Below are 12,267 nucleotides of genomic sequence, written 5' to 3'. Positions count from 1 at the left end.
GGTTTTTAGCTTGATTTTGCTTTGGCTGCCTGTGCTTTGGAGGTATTACTCAAGAAGTCCTTGCCCAGACCAATGTCCTGAAACATTTCCCCAATGTTTTCTTTTAGTAGTTTCCGAGTTTCAGGTCTTAGATTTAAGTCTTTAATCCATTTTGATTTGATTTTTGTATATGGCAAGATAAGGGTCTAGTTTCATTCTTTTGTATATGGACTTCCAGTTTTCCCAGCACCATTTATTGAAGAGACTGTCCTTTCCCCACTGTATGTTCTTGGAACGTTTGTCAAAGATAAGTTCACTATACATGTGTGCATTTATTTCTGGGTTCTCTATTCTGCTGCATTGGTCTATGTGTCTGTTTTTATGCCAGTACCGTGCTGTTTTGGTTACTACAGCTCTGTATTATAATTTGAAGTCAGGTAATGTGATTCCTTCATTTTTGTTCTTTTTGCTCAGGGTGGCTTTAACTATTATGGGTCTTTGGTGGTTCCATATAAATTTTAGGATTATTTTTTCTATTTCTGTCAAGAACGCCCTTGGTATTTTGATGGGGATTACACTGAATCTGTAGATTGCTTTGGGTAGTATGAACATTTTAACTATATCAATTCTTCTAATCCATGAGCGTGGAATATCTTTCCATTTTTTTTGTGTTCTCTTCAATTTCTTTCAACAATGTTTCATACTTTCATTATAGAGATCTTCCATTTCTTTGGTTAAGTTTATTCCTAGGTATTCTATTTTATTTGTAGCTATTACTTTCTTGGTTTCTTTTTCAGAGTGTTTACTGTTGGCATATAGAAATGCTACTGATTTTTGTATGTTGATTTTGTATCCTGCAACTTTACTGAATTTGCTTATCAGTTCTAATAGTTTTTGGGTGGAGTCTTTAGGTTTCTCTAGATATAAGACCACATCATCTGCAAACAAGAATAATTTTACTTCTTCCTTTCCAATTTGGATGCCCTTTATTTCTCATCTTACTGCTCTAGCTAGAACTTCCAATACTATGTTGAATAACAGTAGTGAAAGTGGGCATCCTTGTCTTGTTCCAGATCTTAAAGGAAAGGCTTTCAGTTTTTCCCCATTCAGTATGATACTTGCTCTGTGTCTGTCTTATATGGCTTTTATCGTATTAAGCTAAGTTTGTTCTATGCTTTTTTTTGAGAGTTTTTTAAATCATGAAGAGGTGCTGAATTTTATCAAATGCTTTTTTAGCATCAATTGAAATATTCATATAGTTTTTGTCTTTTGTTCTGTTGATCTGATGTATCACATTGACTGATTTGCATATGTTGAACCATCCCTGGGATGAATCCCACTTGATCATGATGAATAATCTTTTTAATGTGTTCTTGCATTTGGTTTGCTAGTATTTTGTTGAGGATTTTTACAGCTATGTTCATTAGAGATATTGGCCTATAGTTTTCTTTTTTTGTTGTCTTTGTCTGGTTTTGGTATCAGGGTGACATAGGCCTCATAGAATGAGTTTGGGAGTATCCATCCTTCTTGGAATAGCTTAAGTAGTATTGGTATTAGTTCTTAAGTCTCACTTCTAAGCAAGCTTAAGGGTTAAATAACAGTACAGAGGCATTACAGGACAGTCATTAAAAATACTTACGTAGACCATGTAGAATCATGGAAAAACAAGCACAACCACCATATTCAAATGAGAAATACTGTATGAGAAACTGTCAGTCTTTTTTTTTTTTTATTTGTTTACTGGACTACAATATTGGGGCTTATAAAATGAACAAAAATTTAGTCATCTAAATACAGTAATGTTCTGAGCATGGTGACTTGCACCTGTAATCCTAGCACTTTGGGAGGCCAAAGTGGGAGGATCACTTGAGGCCAAGAGTTCAAGGCTGCACTGAGCTATGACTGTGCCACTTGCACCTCAGCCTGGGCTACAGAACAAGACCTCATCTCTAAAATAAACAAATAAATACGGTAAGGCCTCCACTAAAAATATTAGAAATTTCTCCACCAGGATTTTATAAGCAGTGAAAAACTATAGGAAATGGTGTTACTATTGTAGGTCACATTCAGTCCCATATTTCCAACACATTACTATATTTTAGGACTTGTGTTAAGCACTAGGAATAGAGACTAACTTAACAAACACTTACAATCAAGTATGGGCCAGACATTTTAAGTTAGTGGGGTGGCAACACTGTTCAACTCTCCACCCAGATTTCCTTTTTTGAATGACTGTTCATCTACACTCTATTATCACCCTCAACATCCTGTAACTCTTTTATTCTCCTTAAATAACTAATCTGAAAGTCAATGACCTTCTGCCAACCCTTCTCTATCACAAATTATCTAACTTTCAAACCTCAATACCATCTCAGATTCCCTCCTTACTTTCTTGTTTTATTTTTTTAGAGACAGGGTCTCATTATGTTGCCCAGGCTGAACTCAAACTTCTGGGCTCAAATGAATCTCGTGTTTCAGCCTCCTGAGTAGCTGGGACAACAGGTGCGCACCACCATGCCAAGTTCCCTTCCTTACTTTCTATCAGTTACTAAATTCTACTGCCTTTTTCACCACTGCTCTTCAACTCACACTTTTTCTAGGTCTCCAGAGGCTTTTATTTCACATCTGGATTACTCAATAAGAATGCCTGTTAACAAACACAGTTGATACCTGGCCTCAGCTCACCTCAGTGTTCACGACAGCTTCCCACCTGAACCATTTCACTCCTAAGTCCTCCAGCACCTCAGGAGCTTGCCCAGCCCTAATCAGGGAACGCTTAAGTACTGGCAGCATTTTTAGCAGCAATCTCAATCAATGAAGATTGGTCATGGCAGAAGAAGACCTCAGCCCCCTTTCACTTACTTGGTAGGACAATTCTGAGGCAGTTATACAAGAACATGGACAAGGGTAAAGCCCCCTGACTACCTACTCCCTCACTCATGCTTCCTAGCATCTCACCTGCACCCATGTCCTTTTTCTCAAGGTCTGAGTTCAAGAAGGACTACAGAGAAACCACAAGGGCTATAAAGGTAATCCTGTCAAGATCTAGCTTAACATAAAGCCACCCAAGTAGTTGTCCCATCTCAATTTTCCCTCAATTACAGAGAAGAATTCATGTGGATCACAAACCTCTTCTGATCAAACACCTTCAGTGAAGTCTTTCATAATTTGTCTTCTTTATCTGCTATTACTAACATATGAACTATGAATTGTTATCAGCCAAATTGTTCCACTGATCCTTTCTCAAATATAACTTGTACCTTTCCAGGAACTCATTAATCTATTCGTATTAGAAATGTCCTCCAATATTCACCTTTCAAAGCTCACTCATCTCAAATATTATCTCCACCAAGCCCCCATCACAAGTAATACCTCCCTCACCTAAATTCCTAAAGAACTTTTATAATACTAAGGCACTTACTATAATTGTGTAAAAAACTGCCTCACTTGACTATAAGTTCCTTAACGGCAGAAACCATGTTTCATTCTTTTTAATTTCCAAATGGCCCTGCGCTGGTAGACTCAAAACATTGACCTATTTTAGCCTTCTGAAATAACATTTGAAAGCAACATTTATTTGGTAAATACTAGTTCTAGGTATACGATATTATACATAATTCATGTGCCTTTTTGTAAACAGTTAAACCCCACTGTACTCATCTTAGATTCTTTGGAGGTTTCCTACCTACGGAAATGCTCCTGCAATCACATGTAGACTTTCAACAAGTTTAAAAATTACACTAAATAGAGCTGTTACTTGTTATTTTCCTCTTTAGAAATGACTGCATTTCACATTTCTCACCAAAAATCTCTCAGCATGTTATGCACTTCATTTTCTGGTGAAGAATCTACAGTCAGTCATATGCTATAGTTCACAGTGCCCCAATCTTAATCTATCTGAATTCCAGTTTATGTCAAAGGCTGCTTTAGTAACATTATTTCAGCTTTAAGGAAATTCTGATCCTTACACAATCTTGAAATGCTTCTGTCATGGGGAAAGACTTTATTTCTTGGCATTCCCTACTAAGAAGATTGGTATGAGGATCAAATTAGGTTGTATATGTGAAAGGTCATTGAAAATTCTAATAGCAATATATAAATGTAACAATTATCATCTCCTTAACTCTGAATTTCAAATATTTAAAGTCATCTATTTACTACAGTCTAATGCCATTGAACTAATTATGTAAAAAGATTTGCTTATTGATAGGTTACAAAGAGCTCAAAAAAAGGCAGGAAAAAGTGAAAGCTGGCAATAAACCAGGTCATAAATAAGAAGCAATCTTAGGTAGACTATCCCTCTTGCACATATCAGGCCAATATTTTATTCCAAGAATATTTTTCATACTGTCCTTTTTTTCAATCCTGCCAAAGAAAATGAAATAATATAAAGCTCCTAGCATAGTGTAACTATTACTATTATTTTTTCTCAAAATTAGCATTGTCTTTCACTAAGATTCCTAATTTCCCTCTTATTTACATTAATAGTATGAATTCACTAACAATATTTGTATTATGTTCACGTCAAATAGCCTATTATAATAATCTGATTTGGTCCGACCTTTTCAGATGATACTACTGTTTTGTCTCAACCACAAATGGAACTATGACGGCCTCATTACATTTTGTAAGAGGTTTTTCTTCAAGGAAAAATATGATTAAACTAAAAAAATTCTGTAATTTCATTTATTTATTAAGCAAGAAGTCTAGAGATCCTTGAGGCAAAATTCATCCTCCATTTAGTCTATGTTCCTGCCAGTATTGCACCCTCTGGCTCAATTTTCCAGGCCTAATAGGGATTATATGAGAATGTAAATCCTCAATACACTTGAGTGCACAACACCTAGAAAAAAAATCTCATCATCCATGGAAAAGCTCAACTTCCGCCTTGTAAATATTCAAATGAACAGCATTTCGTATGTGAGAAACATTTCAGAGTAAAGGTCTGTGAAACCACACTGTGGAAATCTGATCCAAACAAAAGCTGCAGATGGAGAGACGGTAAGGGGTAATCTCGTAGTGAGGATCAAACATCGGTGGAAGAAAAACTCCAAGGACGATGACATCTCGGTTTTTCCGTTCCCAACAATAAATAACGGAGCTGCAAGACCAGGTCTCATCACCCCAACTGCGCTGCAAAGCGAAACCAGAACCCAGTGCCCTGGCGGGGCTTTCAGTCGCCCGCACCCGCCGAGAGACCGGCAAGCCGGAGTGGGGAAACCGAGGAAGGGAGCGGAGCCTCTCCCGGGCTCACGTCACCCCTCCCGCCTCCTGCTTCCCGGGGGAGAGCCTCCAAGGGACCTTGCCCCAAATCAACGACCGGTTCGCGTCCTCCGCCGACCCCTGACAGAGCGGCCACCGGCTTATCTCTGCCACGCAGAGCACCGGGAAGCCAAGGCCTTATTCCCGCCCGCGCGCCCACCACCACCCAAGACCACGAAAAAGAGGCCGCTGCAGCAGCCGCACCCCCAGCGCGCGGAAGCGAGACCCGAGACCATTCCCGGGCGGCGGCCGAGGCGCCCCTCGGCCCCACGCCCCTCCCCGCAGCGCAGCACCCACCTCCACGGCCTTCCCCCCGGGCCCCGCCAGCGCGGCCAGCGGTGCCTTGCAGCCGCACCTCCGCGAGCTCCTCTTTTCCACCCCTGGCCTCGTAAATGAGCGGCGTCGCGTCGGGAGGGCCGGAAAACGGCGCCGCGGCGCAGCCCGTGGGGTCCCCGCCTCCCGAACCAGCCACTTCCCGCAGGAGCCGCGGCTCCTTCCGGTGTCTCCACCGCCGCCGCGGGCGACTCGGGCGTCGCTGGAGGCCGGGAGGGGGCGGAGCCCCGGAGAGCCCGGCCGGGGGTGGGGCTCGGCCCCGGCGCCTGGACCCCGGCGGGCCCTGGGGGCGCGGACTTGCAGGGCAGCTGACCGTACAGGGCCCGTGTACTTGTGGCAGTTTGAAGTTTAGGGCTTTTATCGTTTTTACATGTGTTCTCCCCCTCTTCTGCGGTCACATGACCATTATAAGGTCTTGTTTCGATGCATTACAGAATCCCATGAAGGCTGGCCACTGAAGGGCCTCAGGTTTTCTACCTTGTGCAAAGTAATATTAGACTTAACTTAATTCAACACTGTATTCCTTTCTCCTCCTAACTCCTTAGGACCTAGATTCTCCGGATGCAATTATGTTTCCCTTTTCCACATATGCACAGAAGAAATTTATCTCTACCATTTTCCCCTTGGGCCAAAATCAAGAAGATCAAATAAAATATTTATAGAAACTTTAGTATCTGATTAGTGCCTGGAGCATTGGAAGAGACTCGCCTTCTAATTACGTAACTTAATTCATTCGATTGATGTTCAAATCCATGTATAAAAACCTTTAAATTAATAAAAATTGCTAAAATTGCCAGTTTCAATCTGTCTCATTACCTTTAATTCTTTGGTCTCCAAAATAGGAGCATGTACCCAAGTGTTGTGCAAGATGTTCACTCTCCATCGAGAACAAGTAGAAAATATAGGAGCTTCTACTTATTTTTATAGTAAAAATGAAAGAAATTAACCATGACACAACATTCTATGTGGACATTGACACTGAGGCCTCAGTTTTCACCACAAATGATAACTTATCCTGGGTTTACTGATGAGAATGGAAGTTTCAGATTTGGAGGGTACTCATGATGCTACCACTCCTTTTATTTTCAGCCTATTTCGAAATATGACAGTTTACAAGCTACAGGATGTCGGCAAGGTGGTTAGTTTTTATTTCAAAAAAAATCAAATGTCTAAATGTTTTAAATATTTATACTCCTCTGTAAAGAGATAAGAGAATGCTCACGAACTCATTTGTTCCCTGACATCTTGTGGCAAAGAACTTTCTGACTTAAATGAGAATTTTATAGGTTTGTTTGAAAAAAGACAGGTGTTCTAAATTTCTCAAGTTTCCTGTAATGACAAGTGGCTATCAGCAATATGCTACCTAACACAAAAAAAATTGTAATGTATACATTGAACCTATCACTTCAAAGTAAAAGTGATATTTTTAAAAATAAGTGAGAAAATAACTACATTTGAAAGACCAGGGCAGTGGAGAGAGCATTTTGAAAAATGGGGTTAGGAAATGTTCCCATCATTAAATAATTTTGCTTCAAAAATTATATGTCACCTACGAAATCTCATTTCTGTATCAAAAGACATCAAGAGATGAAAAGTCAAGCCAGCAAATAGAAGATATTTGAAATATATATAACTGATAAAGATTCATGTACATATATGTTTCCACAAGTCAATAAGAAAAACAGGCAACAAAATAGAAAAACAGGCAAACATCTCTTCTCCAGAATTCCTGCATTGAAAATGTATCAGGGGTATTCTGTTCTTACAGCATTCTAGCAAATTCAATTCCACTCCAAAGACTCCCTTTCTTTTGCTTGGTAACCAATGTCCTCTTTAGGCTTACCTGTCCTGACAGGGTTCTAGGGCACTGTCAATTCAGGGAGAGCAACTGACATGGCTGTTCAAAGCAGGTGTGGCTCATGCCTAGATGATAGCAGGCAAGTACCTCTCATGTGGACACCAGGTAAAGTCCTTCCTGTGTACCAGTCTTCATGAAACAAATGCACTCTGACACTGTGCAATATCTCTCCCACTTTTAACTTCCATGGATTCCTGCCCCTCCACTCTTGGGTGTTTATTTTTATCCTTGTATGCCTCAATCCAGAATGCTTACTCTTTTACTTTTCTTGAAATAGTATCTCTCGATGGATTATAATGAAGAACACCATCACTGGGAAATCAATTAACTTCCCTGTCTGAGAGAAGAGATTATACATTCCATATGGTGAACACCCAGCTAAGTCACACTGATTCTGGAGTAGAATTCTAGAGGTGACATTCATGGAGAATATAATGTGAATTGTATGACCTAGAGTTGTGCATCAGGCCAGATACTGAAGTCTCTTGTAACGCAAGGAGGGTAAAAGAAAAACTGACAGGATGGAAGAAAAGAAAGAGGAAAAAAGAAGAAGGAGTAGAAAAAAGGGAAGAAAGAAGAAGACAATTGAATGGTCATATCAAAACAAATGCTTTCTTGTTTTTGCAACTGAGTACTGGCAAGTGAAAAATAGCAATGTACAAAACATACATTTTATTGCTCATGTACCTGAGACTAAATAAGCCTTTGCAAATACCATTCCCTTAGTCAGAGACACTTTTACAGACACTCCCAACCCCTATCCCTCATTCACCTGGCTAACTCCTACCTATATATGCTCTGTTTAACATAGCATATCACTCCATTATTTCCCATTTCAGAATCCTGCTTGTTTCCTTTAGAGAATTTATTATAATTTGTAATTATTTTAAGATTTTTTGCATACTTAATGTTTTTACCTATCTCCTCTGAACTTAAGCTCAATGAGAACAGTGACTATCTGTCTTGTTCATAATATTCCCAGAGCCTAGCATTGAAGAACTGAAATAGTCATTGGTTCTCAACTGGGGGCCGTTTTGTCCCCTGGGTGGATAGTTGGCAATATTCCTGAGGAGGACTGGTGGAAGAAGGAATTAGTCACTTTCCTTTGCATTGATGTGACAGGAGAGTCCAAAACACCATTAGTCCCCCTGGGGGGAAACTCTGATTTAAACTGAGGCTTTAAAATATGTTTTTGGTTATAAGTGCCAGAAACCCAATTAAACTGTTTTTCTTAATTTGGTGAACAAGCTAGATTTGGCAGGGGGCAAGCAGAAACCAACTTTATTCTATCTCATTATTATCCCTGAAAATCTCTGAGGATCCATCTCCTAGTACAAAATCTGAGCAAAGCATTTTGCTTTTCCTGTCAATCTCATGCAATTAAAAAGTCATCCAATCATTTTCTAGTAATAAAATAATGGTCTTTCCCCCCTAGTATTAAAAAAATGCTGAAAAGTGCAATGTCAAAAATCCCTAGACTTATACAGTTCAAAAATTCTCTGCCACTCTCCCTACCTTGTTCTTCCTTCTCCCTGGCTAACTAGCTTTTTGTTTGGGACCCCTTCAGGGTTGGAAAAGACAAAAACAGAAAGAATCTTTCTGGACTGAAACAGTTTTAGCTCGGTGTTAGTGCCCTCTGGATGTAGCTGCTGTGTGAAGCCGACCCTTTCTCTCCTGCAGTGCATCACTGGGGAACCCTCACCTATAGTTTCTTGGCTCAGCCATGTATCTTCTGGCTGGCTACCTATGACAGACACCTCAGTCTCCTGGTTTCCAGGGGTCCATCCCTAGGTTAGGGTCATCTCACCCATACTGGCAATTCTGTTGGACAGCTGCTCTCAAGATTACTCAGTCCAGCTTACACTTGGTCCACAAAAAGCATACCAGTATCTTGCACAGAAGTGTGAGCTGTTCCCAATCAGCCCTGTGTGCATCTTCTGCTCAGAGGCAGCCTCAGCCTCTTGTCTTAAGACTTCTCAGATGTGAATCAGTTATCAGGTCTCATTTCTCCAAGATTCCAGTGGACACATGTCATCTTTTTCCAAATGGTCCTCTTGAAGCCCCTCAGACTTGGCCTGACGTGAGGGAGAAGTAATTTCCCCCCCTCCAGGTGGTACTTTAATTTGGATGTGGAAGTATTTGGCACTGGCATTTGAAGCTTCTGCCAAGAATCTGTTACCATCTGTTCACTCGTTCACTCGTAGAGTAATGGTTCAGGTTACCTACCTCAAGGTTTCTCAAAAATGACACTATTGACATTTCAGACTGAATAATCCTTTGTTGTGGAGGGTGGTTCCTGTGCATTATAGGATGTTCAGCAGCATCTTTGGTCTTTATTCACTAGATCTGAAGTCCCCAACCCCCTGGCTGTGGACCAGTACCAGTCCACAGCCTGTTAGGAATATCAGGCCACACAGCAGGAGGTGAGCGGTGGGTGAGCAAGAAAGCTTTGTCTGTATTTACAGCTGCTCCCCATTGCTCATCATCCCTGCCTCCCTAACCCCAGTCCGTGGAAAAATTGTCTTCCATGAAATTGGTCCTTGATGCCAGAAAGATTGGGGACCACTGCACTAGATGTCAGTAGCACCTCCTCCCAGTGGTGACAAACAAAAATGTCTCCAGACATATCCAATGTCCCCCAGGGGGTAAAATCACCCTCAGCTGAGAATCAGTGCTCTAGTTTAGGCTAGTGCTTCTCAAACTTTTTTCAGATTATCACATCAGATCATCGAGAAAATTATAATACACTGAGATCAATAGACAAGGATGCTTGCAATTAGAGGTTTCCAGCAGGGATCACTGTCTTGGCACTTGAAACACATTTGTGAGCTGGGCAAAAAAGAAAAAACAAAATGGGATTTATTGACCCATGGAAGGGTAGGTAAAGCCAAGGACTCAACATTGCTAGGACTCCTTCATGATCTCTTCATCACTCACTTCTTAATTTGCCATCTTACAGTTTTCTCCAAAAGCAGAGATTCTACTTTAAAATAATCCCAAAGAATGGATTTATTATCTTTACCTGGGTCAAGTGCATAAGAGCATTCAGCTCTTAGACATGAAAGAACAAGGCAGCTCCAATGACAATTAAGTGATGAATGGATCGCCAATACTGGCATTAGAGCCGAATAAGATTCCAGATGGGCCAAAGGAGAAAGGACATTTTAGGCAGAGGGAACATCATAGGCAAAGGCACATCAACAAGAGAGAATATGCTCCAGTTGGGAACCTACAAGGGGTCAGTATTGCTAAAGCAAAGATTGAGAGCAGGGAATAGGGGAAAAGACTAGACAGAGAGGGACAGATTATGAGTGATCTTATCTGCTGAGTAGTTTTCCTTCTAGAGATCCAGGAAAAAATTTGGGAAAGGAAGCAACATGATGAGATTTATATATTGGATTACTTGGACAGCAGTGACTGGCATAGAGTAGAAGCAGGCTGTTGCAGAATCCAGACAAGCAAAGGTAAGGCTTAGCAGTGGAAATTGTAATGAAAGTTACTTGGGAGATAAAATTAATAGACTTTCAATTGACTACATGGGAGATGAAGCCTAGGAAGGCTCCTCTGTACAGATCCTTGTCATTCTTACTTGGATTATTTTAACAGCTCCCTAACATGTCTTTCTTACTCTAGTCTTAGTGTCCTCTAGTACAATGCTACACTTCTAGACTAAACTTCACTCTTTCTAAAACACAAATCCAATTATATAAGTCTTTAATGACTCCTCCTTGCCCCAAAGACTCCTTTTTTTCACCAAGGGCCTAGGGTGAGGCAAGTAAGTTGCCTAGAATGCAATAACAAAGAATCATGCACTTGCAGAAACAGAGAGTACCTCTTCAAATTGTGTTCCGTAGGCACCTTGCTTGCTTCATCCTAGTCTCTCTCATCGCCTTAGTTTGACCCAAATATGCTCCACCTACCTACCTTCTCTTTTGCTACACCCAAACACCCTGTCCTCAAGCTATTCTAGCCTACATTTCATTTTCCTGAAATGCAAAACATTTGCTTATGCCTCTTCTACTGAGTGCTGCTTTCCTTATGTATGGAATGCCCTTTTGCCTTTTGCCTTTTCTCTCAAAAGTGAACTCTACTCATTTTTTAAGGGAGGGGAGGTCTCTTTTGACTTTTCCACACTGCGTGGGTCCTTCCTTGTATTCTATAGCATATTTTCTAGGGATTACTGCTGCTTGACCATACAACATGCATTATAAAGTCATCATTAGACATTAGACATACCGATGATTTGTTCACTTTTCTATTTTCTGAACTAAGCTATGGGAGGGATTTTTCTTATTCTAGTATTTCCAGCATTCAGCACAGTACATGGCACAATGTAGGAAATGAACAAATCGATAAACCTGTTACTGAAAAAGACAAATGAATGGGAAAATATGAAATAAGTATAAGATGTATTTTCTAACTAGGAAAGACAGTAATTGTCTTGTACTTCTCAAAATTTCCATCATTTAAATATACGCACAGGTGGGGCACGGTGGCTCATGCCTGTAATCCCAGCACTCTGGGAGGCTGAGGTGGAAGGATCTCTTGAACCCAGGAGTTCAAGACCAGCCTGAGCAACATAGTGAGACTCTGTCTCTACAAAAAAATTTAAAAATTAGCCATAGTTTGGTGTGTTGTGACATGGGCCTGTAGATTCAGCTACTTCGAAGGCTGAGGTGGGATCGCTTGAGCCTGAGAGTTCAAGGTTGTAATGAGCTATGATTGTATCACTGCACTCCAGCCAGGGCAATAGAGCAAGACTCTGCCTCAAAAACAAACAAACAAACAAACAAAAAAAAGTTTAGAACATTTAACATTTTCACCACCCCAAAAAG

The 12,267-nt window shown here is 40.5% G+C and overlaps 1 protein-coding gene across 3 annotated transcripts in view; it reads right to left on the bottom strand.

Moving 5' to 3' along the window:
* Nucleotides 1-5,767, bottom strand: part of USP33 (ubiquitin specific peptidase 33) — a 61,678-nt gene extending 55,911 nt beyond the window's left edge. For 2 of the 3 annotated variants that reach the window (XM_045547710.1, XM_045547712.1), the window contains exon 1: nt 5,539-5,767. The gene's annotated coding sequence lies outside the window, so the exon portion shown is untranslated. The remainder of the gene's footprint in view (nt 1-5,538) is intronic. The other variant, XM_045547713.1, reaches the window with a different exon arrangement.
* Between the last annotated feature and the right edge of the window lie 6,500 nt (nt 5,768-12,267).

This window comes from Lemur catta, chromosome 3, assembly GCF_020740605.2.
Source record: "Lemur catta isolate mLemCat1 chromosome 3, mLemCat1.pri, whole genome shotgun sequence".
Taxonomy (NCBI): Eukaryota; Metazoa; Chordata; class Mammalia; order Primates; family Lemuridae; genus Lemur; species Lemur catta.
The sequence above is the reverse complement of the archived record's forward strand: the minus strand, read 5'-3'. Positions and strand labels throughout refer to the sequence as shown.